The following is a 17085-nucleotide window of genomic DNA, read 5'->3' as shown; positions in this document are numbered from 1 at the left end:
GAGCCACTGCTCCTTTCCATACGAATTATTCTCCAGGGTTCTACAACATTTAATTTTTGTCTCCCCTGCTCTTTAACACCTCCATGAAATTGTTGGGAGAGGTTGTCGGAAGGTATTGGATGAGATGTCACCCAACTCTATCCTTTTTATCAGACTCAGGTGTGAGTGAGTGTCTCAAATCAGTGATGGGCAGAATGAGGGTAAAGAAACTTCAGCTCAGACAAGACGTGACTGTTACTCCAGGCTGTCACTATTTTACGGGAGGGATTTGAGCTCACACTGGAAGATTAGGTTTGTGCAGTTAAAGTAGGGATTCAAGTGCTCTGTCACCATAGTGCAACAAATCCACGTATTAAAAAAGAACAGACTGTTTTGCAGTTAAGAAAGTGACTGGGAAATGCACCAAATGGTGTGGAATGAACAAATAATTATTGGAAAGGCATGTAACCACCATGCGAGCAATTCAGGAAGAATGCTCATTTTCATATAACCTCCCTGCAAATAACATAGAATGAATACTCAATAAAGACTGGACATAGTCTAACAACTGTGTAAGCTCTGAACAAACAAATCAGGATAAATGCTCTATGAATGTTGGAGGAGCCTAGAAATGGGCCAGATATCCCCTACACACACACTTTTGCAGGATCATTTATCCTCCATGACAGTGGGGGGGGCATTTTTTGGCCACTTCCAGGTGGACGGTAACAAAAACGAAAATGGGAGCTTGCCATGTTGAGAAGCGGTAACAGCAGACTCCGTTTTTTAATCTAAAAAAGCGCTCTTCTGCCACTTCAAGTGACAGTGGAGCTGGAAACAACAGGGCGGCAGCCATTTTGAAAAACAAACATGTAATGCCCCAGGGAGAATAAATGCATCATAATTTTTATGATGATTGATTGATTGGTTGATTGATTGATTAAGACTGCTGATTTATTTGATGCTTTCTACCAGAGTCTCAAAGCAACTTAGAACAATAACATTAATACAGATATACAATCCATAAAATATAAAATAATTAGTAACGTGCTCAAAGTGGTGGTCTACTAATAGCAATTAAAGAATAAAAAAATACCCTTTCCCCCCATATTCTTATACAAAACAAACAAACAAAAATCATTAAAGATCCCCAGTTAAATAGCTCCCAGTATTGACATGGAATGAATGAAAACATCTGATTTAGTGCCATTCCCACTTGGGCATTTTATAGCCGGAGATTGCTATGATGCTGGGCTGCTGCTTACAGCTCTGTGATGGTGGAGCTTTCTTTGGGAGGAGGGAAGATATATATAAGTGGAACCCTCTGCTGTCTCTTTTCAAAATGGTAAGCCCCCAACCCCTGGGCATTTTAATTTTTCATTACCATACTCCCAGTGCTGTGATTGGGCATGATGTTTGGCCCACCTCCAAACTCTGAAAATAGAGGAAGGCTCAGGGCCAAATACCAGGAATCACATGCTCACCTGAGGACCAAGCTCATAGAGAGGTGCTGATGGGCATTTTCAGCTGTTTGATTTTTGATTAGACATTTACCTTGAATTTATTATCTGCTTTTGTTATTTTAAATTATGTTTAATATTTTTATAGCTTACACTGCCTTGATACATTTTAAGATGTTGTTGTGGTGGTGGTGTCTGTCTACCTATAACTATCTCCTACAAGCTGAGTAATTCAAAAAAATATTGACTTACTGATTATCTGGGCGACAAACTAGACGCGACGATAGAGATGCAAATAGTAGCTGTGGAGTGCGTGTAGGAGTAGCAGCATCGGGAAACAGGGTGGCAACCTTCCCCACTCTTGCTGATGAAAACCCTCTCTGAAACTGTTACTTGCCCTATTAGGGAAAACATATGCGTAAGCATATGTGCTCACACAACTCCTTTTTTTTTTTTTAAAATATTTTTTTTATTCATTTTTCATACACATACAAAAGAAAAAACAAACAAAACACAAGACAAAAGCTTTCAGTCATATATACATATATACATAATATTCGAGTTTCTACATTTCTTCTCATTTTGGACTTCCTTCAGCGATGTTGGCATTCATTCATATTTTAATCTTAGAATCACATCCCATCTTTTCATATTGTCATTCGTACCTCCTTTTTTACATTATTTCAGTTGAACAATACTTGTTAACTCTTTACAAAGCCTCTTTAAATGCCACTAACGTTGTATTAACTGAACATTTATTCTCCAGATAACTTACGAATTTACCCCAGTCTTCAATAAAATTTTGATCTTTTAAATATCTAACTTTCCCTGTTAGTTTGTCCAACTCAGCATATTCTGTTAATTTTACTCTCCACTCTGCCACCGTTGGCATTTCTTCCTGTTTCCATCTCTGAGCAAGCACGGTTCTAGCCGCCGTGACCGCGTACAGAAAAATTTTGAAATCCTTTCTCCTAATATCTTTTCCCAGGATACAGAGTAAGAAGGCCTCTGGTTTTTTAACAAAGGTATAACCTAACATCTTTTTCAGTTCGTTATACACTTCCTCCCAGAAACTTTTAACTTTCTTACATTCCCACCATAGATGGTAAAATGTCCCTTCCTTCTGTTTGCATTTCCAGCACTTGTTGTCTGCCCCATACATCTTTGCCAATTTTACGGGTGTCAGATACCACCTGTACTGCATCTTCATCACATTTTCCCTGAGCAACATACAGGCTGTAAATTTTATATTCACTTTCCAGAGTTTTTCCCAGTCTTCCATTTGAATGTTATACCCCAAATCCCTCGCCCACTGTACCATCACTGACTTCACCTCCTCATCCTTAGTGTGCCACTCCAGAAGTATTTTGTACATTTTTGAGAGGTTTTTCTGTTCACTGTTTATAATCTCTTTTTGAAATATTGACTCTTTTTCTTCATAACCCCTCTCCTTCACCTCTACTTTAAACATCTCATTTATCTGAAAATAATGGAGCCACCCCTGTGTAAGCGTTTTAACCTGTTCGTATGGTTTAATTTTCCACTTCCCACCTTCGTTTATAACCATTTCTCCATACTTCCCCCATTTTTCTTCCATACTGACTTTCTTAACACCCATTAGCTCCTGGGGAGAAAGCCAGTGTGGTATTCTTGGTTCTAATATATCCTTATATCTATCCCAAACCTCTATTAGTGGGCCCTTAAAAATATGACTGGTAAACCCTTTATGCACCCTTTTCTTGTCCTTCCATAGGTACGCATGCCACCCAAATTTGTTGTTGTACCCCTCGAGATCCAATAACTCTCTATTTTCCAGCCTAACCCAATCTTTCACCCAACATAAACATGTCGCCTCATAGTAAAATCTCATGTCGGGTAGAGCGAAGCCCCCTCTCTCTGTAGCATCCGTCAACAACTTAAATTTAATTCTGGGCTTCTTCCCTTCCCAGACATATCTAGAGATGGCTTTTTGCCATTCTTTAAAAATTTTTGTTCCTTTTAATATGGGTAGGGTTTGAAACAGAAATAACAACTTGGGTAGCAGCATCATTTTGACCATCGATATTCTCCCCCAAAATGATAATTTCAGCCTGGACCAGACCTCTAGATCTTTTTTTATTTTATTCCAAGTCGGGACGTAATTATTTTGATATAAGTCTATATTTTTGTTAGTAATCCAGATTCCTAAATACTTTACCTTTTTAACGATTTCTATTCCAGTTTGTTGTTGCACTGATTCAATCTTGTCCTGATCCAAGTTTTTAACAATCATTTTTGTCTTACTCTTATTCAGTTTAAATCCTGCCAGTTTCCCGAATTCCTCCGTTTCATCCAGAATTGCCCTTATACTTTCTGTAGGTTCTTCCACCGTAAAAACCACATCATCTGCATAAGCCTTGACTTTATACTCATTTGATCCTAACATTATCCCTTTAATTTGTTTATTTTGCCTTATCGCATTCAACAGCACTTCCAGGACCACTATAAAGAGCAGCGGTGAGAGCGGACAGCCCTGCCTCGTTCCCTTACCAATTTTTATGTCCTCAGTGGTAACTCCATTAATTATCAATCTTGCCTTCTGCTCCGTGTAAATTGCTTCTATACCATTTAAGAACTCCTGTCCCACCTCCATTACTTCCAAATTCTTAAGCATGAAGTCCCAGATCACATTATCAAAAGCTTTCTCCGCGTCTATGAAGATTAAGCTAGCTGGTTTGTCACTTCTATCTGATAAATATTCAATAAGATTTATTATAGATCTTGTATTATTTCTTATTAACCTACCCGGGAGAAAGCCCGTCTGATCTTCATGTATCGTTTTTAATAATATCTTTTTTAGTCTTTTGGCTAAGATACTCGCAAAGATCTTATAATCCGTGTTTAATAAGGAAATGGGTCTGTAGTTCTTAATTTGAGTTAGATCCGAATCTTGTTTTGGGATGATTGTTATAAAGGCCTCTTTCCACGAAGCGGGCATGTCTCTTTCTTTAAGAATGTTGTTCATTACTTCGGTTAGTGGTGTTAACAGCGTACCTTTCATTTCCTTATAATAACTCGATGTAAACCCATCTGGACCCGGTGCCTTCCCTCTTTTTAATTCTTTTATCACCTCTTCTATCTCTATACTGCAAATTGGGGCATTCAACTGATCTTTTTCCTCTGGTGAGATCTTCTTCGTCACCTTATTTTTTAAGTATTTTTCTATCTTTTTCTTATTGTTCCTTTCTTTGTTTCTGTAGAGATGTTCATAAAAATCCACAAACCCTTTTCTAATTTTTTTCGGGTCAGTTGTTTCTTCTCCATTTATTGCTATTTTATTGATTGTATTTTGCTCCTTCCTCTTTTTGACTTGCCACGCAAGCCACTTACCAGATTTATTGGCAAATTCAAAGTTTTTTTGTCTTAACCATTTAATATTCCACTCGACCTCCTTATTTATTATAGTTGCAACTTGTGTTTGGAGGGACTTTATTTCCTGTAGTATCCTTTCATTATTCGGCTTTTTAATCAGTTTCTGCTCATTATCTGTAATCTGTCTTAAGATCTCTTTTAACCTCTTTTCTCTGTTCTTTTTTTTCACGACATTTTGCTGGATAAAGAGACCCCTCATTACAGCCTTACTTGCATCCCATACCGTGCTTGTTTTCACCCCCTTATCGAGATTATCAAGAAAGTATTCCCCTAGTCTTTTCCGAATTTTTTCCACAAATTTTTGGTCATCCCATAAATTATCATTTAATCTCCATCTAAAGATTCGTCCTTCCACTCCTTTCATCTCCATTTCAATTGGGTTATGATCCGATAAAACTTTAGCTTGAATTTCGACTTTTTTCACTCTTGGAGACAGTTCGTTCGAAATCCATATTTGGTCTAATCGTGAAAAAGACTGGTTCGGTTCTGAGTGGTATGTGAATTGTTTCTCTAAGGGATGTTTCAGTCTCCATATATCGATAAGGTTACAGTTCTTAGTCAGTGTAAAAAATGTCTTAGGTAATTTGCCGTCTCTATTATTTGAGTTTCTTAGTCGATCCATTTCATTTGAGACCACGTCATTTAAGTCTCCCATTAATATGATTTTTTGGTCCATATAATCAAATAGCTTTTCTTCCAATAAGCTAAAAAATTCTGTCTTATTCCCATTGGGGGCATAAATCCCCACTATTATCAAAACTTCGCCTTGCCAGTTTATTCTTACCGCTATTATTCTTCCTTCCTCGTCCTTAAATAATTGGTGTGCCTCAATTTTGTTTTTTATGTATAGAACAACTCCCCTTTTTTTCTCCTTATCCGAGGAGATGAATTCGTTCCCTAACCTCTTATTAATCAGGATTTTCCTATGTTTCTTTGCCACGTGCGTTTCTTGTAAGCATATGACATCTAAGTTCTTCTTTTTTAAGAAACGCTCAATTCCATTCCGTTTTTTTTTATTATTCATCCCATTGACATTCCAACTACATAATGTTAAAGTCATTTTTATTGAGTTTGGGATTTTTTTTTTTTTATTTTTTTTTATTGGTCTAAAGTCTCTCTGATTCTTCTCCTTCTTCGTCTTCTTCCTCTTCCTCTGTTTTCCTTTCCCTCCGTTCTACCTCTTCTCCCAGCTGTAATTCCACCCTCGGACTCCTCCCGCCTTCGGCTCCTCTCGGCTCCTCCTCTCCTTGTTGAAGATCTTTATATCTTCTTGTGAACTTTCCTATTTCCTCGGGATTTATCAGTCTTCTTTTTGCTCCTTTATAAAAGAATGAAACACCCTCCGGAAATTCCCAGCGAAAGTCTATTCTATTTTTTTCAACAGTTGCACCAGTGGTTTATATGGTTCTCTACGTTTCAACAATCTTATAGGGATATCTTTAAACACAATTATGTAATTCCCATCGATGTACAATCTTTTCTCTCTATTCCTTTGTAGAATCAGATTCCTCATCTCTTTATCTTTAAATATAACTAAACAGTCGCCTGGAAATTTTCTTGCTTTGCCTACATTCGTTTTCATTCTATATGCATTTAAAATTGCTCCTGCCACTTCCTCCTCTGCTAGTTCCATCCACTGTGCTAATTCCTTTATTAATCTTTCTTTTATGTTTTCATTTTGTAATTCCGGGACCTGTCTCATTCTTAAGTTCACTTCCCTTTGTTTGAGTTCATTCATCGCAATGGAGTCTTTTAATTCTTCCTGAATTTTATGCAACTCTACTATCTCATCTTTCATTTTTTCCTCTTCCCGTCTCATTTCTTTCAATTCCTGTTTGGTCTTTTTCAACCCCTCATCCACTCTTTTTGCTACCTCCTTAATCTGTCCTTTAAGTTCACTCACTGTCTCTTCAATCTTTTTATCCATTTTCCCAATTTTATTATCTACCTGCTCTAATTTTGTCTCTAAATTTTTCTCGCTTTGTTTAATTTCTGCAAACATCCTCAGTATTTCTGTTCTAAATTCTGTTTCCTGCTTAGAAGCTTTCCTCTCTATTGGGGTTCCCCCCTCCGCCCCTTTTTTCTGATTGTATGACATTTTCGCTAATCTTAATATATCTAATCTTTATATATCAGATGTCCCACTGTTTTTAGCGGTCTAACCCTTCTTTCTTTATTTTAAAATTCTTGTTCTTACTCTTACTCAAAACCAGTTCTTGGGTTAGATCAATGCCCCTAAGCCGAAACCAAAATTAATCCCTACAGGAAATATAAACCAATTTAAAGATATGGGTGCCAAATACCATGAAACACCAGAAAGCAACAGCCAGAATAGGACTACAGATATCCGATGAACAACTCAAAATACAGCTGGATACAGTAATTGCCGACTTCAATCAGTATTTCTGTCCACTTGGTTGATTTAATTAGTGCTCCTTCACCCTCCAATCTCGAGGGGGATAGGTTGCCCGTTATATACCAAAGTGATCAGTTTGAAATCTTCTTGCCCCCGTTCGGGCTATTCCAGTCGGCAGCTTGGCGCCCAAAAACCTAATTAATAAACTTATGAAACCATGCAGTCCAAATGGAATTGGGGTATGATTATGAAAAACCGCTCTTCAGGCTTCTAATCTGGAGGTTATGAGCCCTTAACAAAAGGCATTCGTTTAGTCCTAAGGAGTGGATAGTTTAGATCTTTCCTAGACCAGTGTCTGTCCGGACTGAAACCTTATCTTGTCCGAGCTTGAAACTTTCACTAAGTCCAGGACCGCGAGGGGGGAACCGCTGGTATTTCTGAAATTAATACTAGAGGTTGAGTGTCCCAGTATAATACTATGCACGCGCCTCAGGAACAACCTGTCTGTTCCGTCTGTTCAGTCTGTTTACAACTTCACAAACGGGGGTGGCAGGGGAGAGAGCACGACCGATATTGTGGAAAAGAACATGAGTACCTGCTCCCATCCGTGTCAATCTGCTCCCTTCCGCGTCAAACCATAATGTTTTTTTATACCTTATATCCTCACAGTAAGCGTTTTCTCTAAGTTCTTTTATAGTCCTGCAATATGGCGTTTGGGAGGCTTCTCCTTGTCTCTCCTTGTCTCTCCCACTAAAGATGGCGTCAGCGCATCCCCTCAATGCTTTGCCTCTTCCCGGAAAAGATTATTAACGACAGCCTTATCTGTATTTTCAACAACACCAGTTCTTTATTTTCTGGGCTTTCTTTCAATCTCACTTCTTTTCTGCTCCCTCTTAGTTCTCCCCTTTAAAATAAGAGGAGTTTCTCTTCAATTGTAACTTGGCTGCCTGAGAGAGACAGATACAGTATCCATTAGCGGTAACTTACTTTCTCTTTGGGCTCTGCTCGCTGCAGTGCGTCTTTTTTCAATGAAGCCAAAGCCAGCGCTGAACTCGAACTTTTTCCCTTATTACTCGGAGACTTCCTTGTTGTTATTAAGTCCAAATCTTTTGCGAATCCGAGTTTCTTTGTTTGAGAGCGGAGCGCTATCCCTTGCAGGCTCGGGGCTTTGCCGATTCGCCATGAAACGCCGCTGTAATGGCTACCCGACTGCCTGCCGCCGTTCCGTCGTACTCTTCGCCTTTCTCAAAAAGACTACCTGACGACCGAACGCGCGGTTGCTTGGCTCTGCCGGGAACCTGAACCTCTGGACACCCTCCAGAGGCTTAACGAGAGGGTTTTTGCGCCCTAAAAACCCCCAAATTCTGGCAAAAGAGCTAGGGTTTCCTCCGCAGAAAGAACCCTCGCCTGCAGACGGTTCCGCGCTCCACCGGAAGTCTCTGCTCACACAACTCCAATCATTATTTTTAGTGGTACCCTAACTGAACTAGTTATTGTGCTAATTTCTGACTTTTGTGTGATTGGTGGATGTAGTGGTAAATCTGGTGTAATCTGACACATGCACACAAACGCCCCTCCAATGATATTCTATCCATCTCACTGTGATTTTTATTTATTTATTTATTTTACCCAAGAGGCAAAAGACACCATATTAAGTATGAGTGTTCCCATCCATCCCTGGAAGGAAATCTGTGTATTATCTCCCATACGTCTATTAATCTTCTGTATTTCTGTTTTGACTACCATTTGGGTTGATCAGCTGCTAAAAAAACAACACCCTGGACCTTGGATAGACGTAGCGGTTTCTATTTATGCTTTTTATTAAAAAAAAAGATTTTGTGTGTTTCTTCTTCTAGGGTTCTGTGGAGAGAGGAAGGGGCGTTTCAGACACTCCCTTGGTAAGCATGCAAAAACGAAAGAAAAGAAAAGGCATCGCTGCAGACTGTTTGTTCGCAGAATCCTGTTTCCATGGTGACATTCATTGCAGTGTATGTATATGTGAGCCAATAGTGCAAGCCTGAAATGTACTGTACAGGGGAGGAAAACCTCCCTGTCCTCATTGAGATGCATCTGAGAGTGTTGCTCTGCTGAAGGGGAATCCCGGTTTCAAACGGAGGAAACCCTGGCTCAGCCTTACCTGCCAGAGGAGAAGGAGCTGAAACAGGTGGAAAACAGTGTGTGTGTATATTTATATATATATGAGAGAGAAATCAGGAAAAGGCCTCCATTCTGGCTGTCCAGTATTTTTTTTTTGGGGGGGGGAGGAAGTTACACACACACATACACACACGAGCTAGGATAATACATCATTTCCCCCCACCCTCACCCCCACAAATAGAAGTTACTTAAGGCCTCATTTTCCTCCCATCCTCAACCCCACCCCCCACCAATACTGCCGGACTCATTCTCGGTGATTACAAGTATCTCTCCCAGAGCAAATAATTATAGAATTAAAACCCAATCCTTTTGGTCCCTTAATAGCTTTAGCCAATCTGTCAGCGTCTGCCTCTGTGCGATGGGGGAAGAAGAGGCAGGAGAGAGCTGTTATGTAAGACCTCAGCGGCACGTGAACTCCCTTCCTCATCACTAGTCACATCCCTGAGAGAGCTTTGCTCTCTGGAACCTTTCAAACTACCCACCGCCATCATCCAGCCGCATGCCAAGGTAAGCCTGAGGTGCTGTGTGGTGATTGTTAAAACAACAACAACAACAACAACAACAACAACAACAGCAACAGCAACAGCAACAGCAACAGCAACAGCAACAGCAACAGCAACAGCAGCAGCAGCAGCAGCAGCAGCAATAAAAACAGCCCAAAGCTTGGGGCTTTGAGATCACTTTGGGCCTAATTTCATATATACGGTACGTCTCCAGTCCTCACACAACCCTGTCAGTTTCCCCCAGAAACACACACCTTAGGGATTCATGGATGTTTTATGAATTCTGCTGTTCCAGTTTTAAGGGGGGAAACCTACCGTACTTTCCCATGCGTATGCTCTGAAGGCATACATTAGGAGATTGGGGTAGGTCTGCGAAGACACACCATGATGTTATATTGTTAAGGCTAAACAAATCCCAGCATGGCTGGTTAGTGGAATGGCTTTTTTTCCAGGTGGAACTCACTGGAACTCTGTTCCAGCACCTCTCAGGTGGGCGCTATTGCCATTACAGTGGTACCTCAGGTTACATATGCTTCAGGTTACAGACTCCGCTAACCCAGAAATAGTACCTCGGGTTAAGAACTTTACCTCAGGATGAGAACAGAAATCGTGCTCCGGTGGCACGGCAGCAGCAGGAGGCCCCATTAGCTAAAGTGGTGCTTCAGGTTAAGAACAGTTTGAGGTTAAGAACAGACTTCCAGAACGAATTAAGTTCTTAACCCAAGATACCACAGTATAAGAAAACCAGAGATGTGTTTATAGTGAGTTCCAGCACCTCTTTTTCCAGAGAAATAGCACTGATTAGGAGACACTCCCACCCCCCACCCCCGGAAGCTGCTCTGAATTTTCCAAAGGAAGATCAGGATGGAAAAGCATAATTGTGTACATTTCATGAATCATCATCCAGATCTGTGTGCTCCCTGAATCCGAACAAATAAGCTTCCACCATGACTCTATCTGCTCTGAGATTCAGGTAAGCTCGTTTTTCTGACCTTTAGCAGGCTCTTGTCCTGGGGGAACCCCTAGCAATACTTGCCACAATCGCAGAGCTCTTAAGGGAATTCCGAGAGGAATTGCAGGGGAAAAAAGAGGGTGGCGGAAAGCTGTTCCTATAAAAGAAAACCACCTCTCATTTCCACCTCAGTATCACCTGATATTCCAGGGACAATAGTTGAAGGAGATGTTTAATGACATAGCACAGGATAAGGAAAAGGCAAGGAACATACCCACAGCAGCATTAAATGAAACCATAAGCCTCTCATGTTCACGGCGCTATTCGGCTGGAGGCAGTAGATTACCTTGGAGTGTGCCAGCTCCCTGAAGGCAAGGAACTTCCCCTTTATTAATTTATTCAAACCTTTCTGTATTGAATAGCAAGATGTTTCACAGGATAAAATCAGTGCAGCGAAACAACAACATAGGAAAAAATACCAAAGATATCCAACATTTTCAATAGAATGGGCACTAAAATAATTACACCTCATACTTATCCACAATGAAAGATGCTACCTCGTTCTAGGTTTGTGCCTTTCCCTTTGTTTTGTGTGTGCGCTCTCTCTCTCTCTCTCTCTCTCTCTCTCTCTCTCTGTCTCTCTCTCTCTCTCTCTCTCACACACACACACACACACACCTCTCTTCCATAACTAGCATGGTTGTATACAGCCCCAATCTTCCGTGATTTTGGCTTCAATGTATATTAGTTGTACGTGAAACGTGGTACCTAGGTCTTACATTTCAAAATTTCCAAAAGGGCAAGATCAAAGTTGCTCTCTGGTTCAGGCAAACTATAGATTGCCATGATGTCCAAACCAGGCAAATGATGGTTTGTGCAAACCATGGTGTTTGCGTGCAAACCATAAAATTTGCTTCCAAGCCAGAAAAGGGAAGCAATTCTGGTTTGAAGTGGGTTTTCAGTTCCAGAGGAAAACTACAGTACACATGATTCAGATGTTACTGCAAACTATGGTTTGATCAAATCAGACAGGAAGGAAATTTGAGCACATAAATGGAGTAAGAAACTGAGCCAAATTATAATGGATGTCTGAATATATATATGTGTGTGTATTTTTAAAACCAGCTCTATTATAGACATTTTCTTTCTTTCAAGTCACACACAAAATCAAGCAACATTTTTTGTCCTTGTTATATTTCCATGAATGCATACATTTACATTTTGGATCATTATCATTAGGCATTGTTAGAACACTTTTGATACCTTGAAAAAGGTGTGAAGAACTTGGAAAAGCTCCCCCTTCCCTTTGTTGTGCATTGCTTGGAACAAAATGTTGGAAATTCAGCTGAGGGTGGCAATGTGGCTGTTTCCCTCTGATGTGATTGGTGAAGCTCCTATTCAGTGTAGTGTGTGAGAGAGGAATCTCAGAGCCAGTAGCCAAATATGGCCCTCTAGGTTTCTCTGTCTGGCCCTTGGCACTCTCCCCAGGCCATAACCTTCACCAGCCCTAATTTGCACCATCCTTGGATTCCCCCCCCCCCCAAGGTGAAATGCGTCCTTGAACTCTGATAGTGAGGCAATAGTGGGTGGATCAAGAAATGTAATTTTTACTTTTGTATGGTAGGCTAGTTCCTGCACTCAAACATCCCTCTCTATCCTCCATGCAGGCAAGAAAAAGGTGTCATCAGAGTTCAAGGACATATACCAGCCAGGCAAAACCACTCATGGAGGGTGCCAAGTAGGGTTGGCAAGAGGTGTGGGAAGTGTCCTGAGGCAGAAGGGCTTGGAGGGCCACATTGCTTCCCCGCCAGGCCTGAGGTACCTTCCCCTGCTATAGAAACTGATGCTGGCATGCAATGTGAGTAGTGGCCAGATCCTGATTATGCATAGTGGGGTAGCCCCGCATTCGTGCCCCTACTGCTGTCTTGACCCAAAGACTGGTTGAGAATTGCCAGGGTGGGTGATGGTTGTTGGAGAAAACTACATTTAGATATAGTGCGAACTTGGATAGGTTTGTGGAAGAGGAATTTGCAATTTTGTTCAGCTCTTTAGATAATAATATATGGGAATATTTCTGGCTGTGCTTTCAATCTTCAGCCCTGTTGTGGTATTTTGCGAACCCAAGATATTGAACTCTGGCAGCAGCAACAACAACCTGAGGATATCTTCCTACTATAAAATTGCCAAAACTTTTTAGTAAATTCCTGCTGGGTGTTCTGATGATGACAGGTGGTGAGGAAGTGCTTTCCGCTGTGGGTTTGCACTGTGCCTGCATATGTAGTTTATATCTACAGCCACTTGTCCACCTTTCTTGCTTGAACGGGAAGCAAATGGGAGGTAAAGCTTGTCTGAGCTCTTGGTCTTGTTCCTTGACAAGGAACGCTTCTAGAAAAACATCTAACAATCCCACTCTGGACAAAGCTGAAGTTCATCTTTCTTTCTTCACTTCGTTTTCTGTTATTCTCATCATAATTAATGCCATTTGGGTAGCTGAGCTATGCAAGAGCTTGAACTGTCTATGCTACACCCTCTCTCTTTCTCTCTGTGTGTACACACACACACACACACACACACACACACAGTTCAGTTAAAACATGCTGCTTGTAATCTGCTTTAATCTCTTTCCTGGACTGGAAGGAAATGCCTGGCTTGCGGACGCATGGCTCTGCCAGACGTGTGGCTCTTGGCTGTATTGGAGGCAGAAGAATTACCCTGTTCCCTGCCCTGACCTTTGCTCAAAGTATGGCTTGGCTTTGGTTCACTGAGGAAAGTGTTTACACAGGTCTGGCTCAAATGCTTTTTAATAAAGCATTCAGCCCTTCTAAGGCATTGTCCTCTGATAAACCCAAGCATACATTCCGGGCGGGGCAGTGGTGGGGGAATGCGAGAGAACTGACCCCTCTTCAGTTTCTGCACCAAAACACTATGAACTTTGCTGCAGGACTGAAAATGAGTTTCAGGTCAGCTGAAACTACAAGTTCCATGTGTAGTCTGAAATGCCATCCTGATTTATTCACAGTTGGTGTGTGTCAGACTGTGTGTATACACACACACACACCCACACACCCACACCCAAAACATGCATTGGATCAGCATTCAAATTCAGCGTCATTATGGAGATGGTGAGAGAGTTAGTGTGCTGTTCCAGAATAGGAACTTTTTTTCATATGTGGTGGGCATGTAAAAAGGTTAAAGAGTATTGGGAAATGATTTATAACGAGATGAAAAAAGTGTTTAAAACAACTTTGCCTAAAAGACCGGAGGCATTTTTGCTAGGAATCATTCAGACAGAGGTTTCAAGGTGCCAGAAAAATTTATGCATGCAACAATGGTGAGCCGAGTTTTGTTAGCCCAAAAATGGGAAGTGAGGGAGGTCCCAGGTAAGGAGGATTGGCAGGTTAAGATTATAGAATATGCAGAACTAGCTGGCCTAACATATAGAATAAGAAAGCAAGAAGAACATGTATTTAAAGCGAAGTGGAGTTTTTTTCCCCTGAGTATTATACGGAAAATAATTGCACACAGTTGAAAACGCTGGCAGCAAAGTAAATTCAACCATATAATAAACACTTGAGTGATGTAAGATAGGAGAACTGAATAAAATGGCTATAGTAAAATATACAGGGATGGTGGATAATGAACCATAGAAGGGGAAAGAGGGAAGTCATTGAATGTATGGTACTATGTAAGATGTTTATTTTGAGATGTGAAATTGAAAAATTAATAAAAACTATAAAAAAGGAGTTCCAGACTAGGTCCGGAGGACACCAGGTTCAAATCCCCACCCAACCATTATGCTCACTGGGTGACCTTGGGTCCATTTCTTTTAGCCTAACTAACCCCATAGGATTGTTATGCATATAACACGGAGCAGGAGAGCCATGTACATTACCTTAGACTTCTTGGGAGAAAGGAGGGGGGATTTAATGCAATAAATTAATGCAATAAATTAATAAAGTAATATAACATCATGAGGTTGCTTGCGCATCTGAAATGGGAGCAGCTGTGGCTTTTACTTTTCTCTCTGCTTCTCCGTGAAAATCAAATGGAAATGCATTTGGCTTCCACAGTGCCAGGATGAAAAAGATGGAACACATCACCACTTGTGATTCCTATTAGTTATAAATTACTAACTCCAGATGTCATTGTTATCATACATTTCATTCGTGATCATTTGTGCTCATGATGGTATCAGGTTGGTTATACACAATCTCACGTCCTACACTGTTTGCACCGGCAATAGTTATTTTGGGGGGAGGCATACCTTTATATTTATTCAAGTCCAGTCAGTGCATGTCCTGTAACATCCTCTTTGAAATCCCCAAAAGGTTTTATGTTGCATTTTTTTCAGGGAGGGGTTGTTGTTGTTGTTCCACTTTTATTGTCCTGTAGTGCAAGAGTTGCTCCTCCAAATTGCAATAACACGATAGCATAGAGGAAGCACTGTAATACCACTTATTGAAAGAAATGGTGTGTGGACAGCCCACCACAAATCCACCATGAATGCACTATTATGGTGTCAACAGCATGTTGCAGAATAGACCTGCAAAAGACTCAAACTGTTCTGGAGAGATGCTAAATGTCAAAAGAAATTTGGCCGGTAGATAGTGCCAAAAACAAAAAACAACAACAACACCCCACCTGAAAATTGACTGAGAAATCAGCTTTAAAATCATGACCTTATGGTACAACGGAGCTCATAACAGCCTTTTGATTTTCCAGTAGAGTAATAGTTATTGTTGCAAATATATTCTGCATTGTTAGATAGGTGTCTTCTTGCCTATCTGTGATTTAAAATCCACAGCAAAGCTGGGTTTTCATTTTTTTTTTTTAAAAAATAATTTTTATTGGGTTTTTACATTTTATAACAACAGACACACACACAAAGACAAAGACAAACAAACACACAAATACAATTACATACCCTAAATTTCTTTACCCACTTTCATTGACTTCCCCCCACCCCCTCCTCTTACATCCCAATTCCAAAGTTAATTCAGCAAGTTCTTACCTAACCTCTTAAAGATATTCACATTGCTTTTGAAAGTTAAAATCTTTTGTTTATCTGTATTCAACTATCCAATTCTCTTATAATCATTAATTTCTTTTTTTTTTAAGGTCGATCTAACTTCCCCTTCACAAATTTTCCCTTTATTATATTAATTATAGGTCACATTGACCAAGTAAAACAAAACATAACATTTTATAATTCTATTCTCTCCCCCCCCGCCCCGGTTTCTGTCCCTTCCTAGACAAATGTCCAGAAAACAAATAAAAAATATTTCTAGCCCGGATTCCTCACGTCCGAGGCGTCTGATTCTCTGTCAGTCCCTCTCTGCCAGCTATATTGGTAGTCCTCTTTGATGGTCCTAAGACCCCGAAGGAGTTCAGTCAGAGTCAGATCATATTTTCTTTCATTCAGAATGTTGAAGAGTGTTTGCTGCGAAAGACCATCTAGTTTTCCATGCTCAAGAGAAAAGTCCCAATCATATTGCTTTGTTCTTTCTAGTTTTAATATTCCAAGTACTCCAGGGGCTTCTCTCTTCTTCTTTCTCATCTTTCGCAGGTCTGTAATCCAGAGGTCTTCTTGCTCATACTCTGACGCTGCAGATTTCTGGTTGATATTTTCCACTTGTAGTGTCTGAACTCCTTCTTTTTTCTCTGTCAATTCCAAAGGCATCTCTTCCTGCTCAGCTGCAGAATTTTTATCGTACATCTCCTTTGTGCATTCAGCAGAGTTGTTTGTTTCAGGATTCAAGGTCATAAAAACTTTACTCAGAGCCATACTCTGCTCCTGCAGGATTCCCACGAGAAAAAACATTTTTTCTATCTCCGCCAGTAATTTTCCCTCTGCAGCCATTGTAATGTCACTAATTCCCCCTAGGGGGCTTTCAGTTATTTAGTAGTCCTTTTCCAATAATCTGTTACTTTGTTATTATCAATACTTTGTTTCCAATCGCCTCAGTCCAAATGTATCAACTTTAATTCCAAGAGTTATTAAATAGCAAAATTCTTTACTTTGTCCGCCCGTTTGACAGCTTCTTTGACAGCTGTCAAACTCCTTTCACTTCTTCCTCCGGGACCCAAATAGGACACTCCCGGGTTTTTTGGGGGGGATACACACAAAGTTCCAAATTCCCTTTCTCTCCAGCACAAAAATCTTGTTCTATCAAATTTGTGAGAAACTTTTAAATCCTCAAAACAGTATTCATTCCGCCTTAATTCTCCGTTCCTTGCTTTGAAACGTCTATAAGTAGAGGGGGTGCG

The 17085-nt window shown here is 40.4% G+C and overlaps 1 long non-coding RNA gene across 2 annotated transcripts in view; it reads left to right on the top strand.

Annotated features, from left to right (window-relative positions):
- The window catches only part of LOC309335711, a 102501-nt gene that overhangs the window by 35709 nt on the left and 49707 nt on the right, over window positions 1-17085 (top strand). For both annotated transcript variants that reach the window (XR_014153644.1, XR_014153646.1), the window contains exons 2-4: window positions 9063-9194; window positions 9688-9870; window positions 10654-10839. This is a non-coding gene — a long non-coding RNA (uncharacterized lncRNA). The remainder of the gene's footprint in view (window positions 1-9062; window positions 9195-9687; window positions 9871-10653; window positions 10840-17085) is intronic.

Source organism: Podarcis erhardii (assembly GCF_964252035.2).
Source record: "Podarcis erhardii genome assembly, chromosome: 2".
NCBI lineage: Eukaryota > Metazoa > Chordata > Lepidosauria > Squamata > Lacertidae > Podarcis > Podarcis erhardii.
This window is presented reverse-complemented; position numbering and strand designations above follow the sequence as displayed.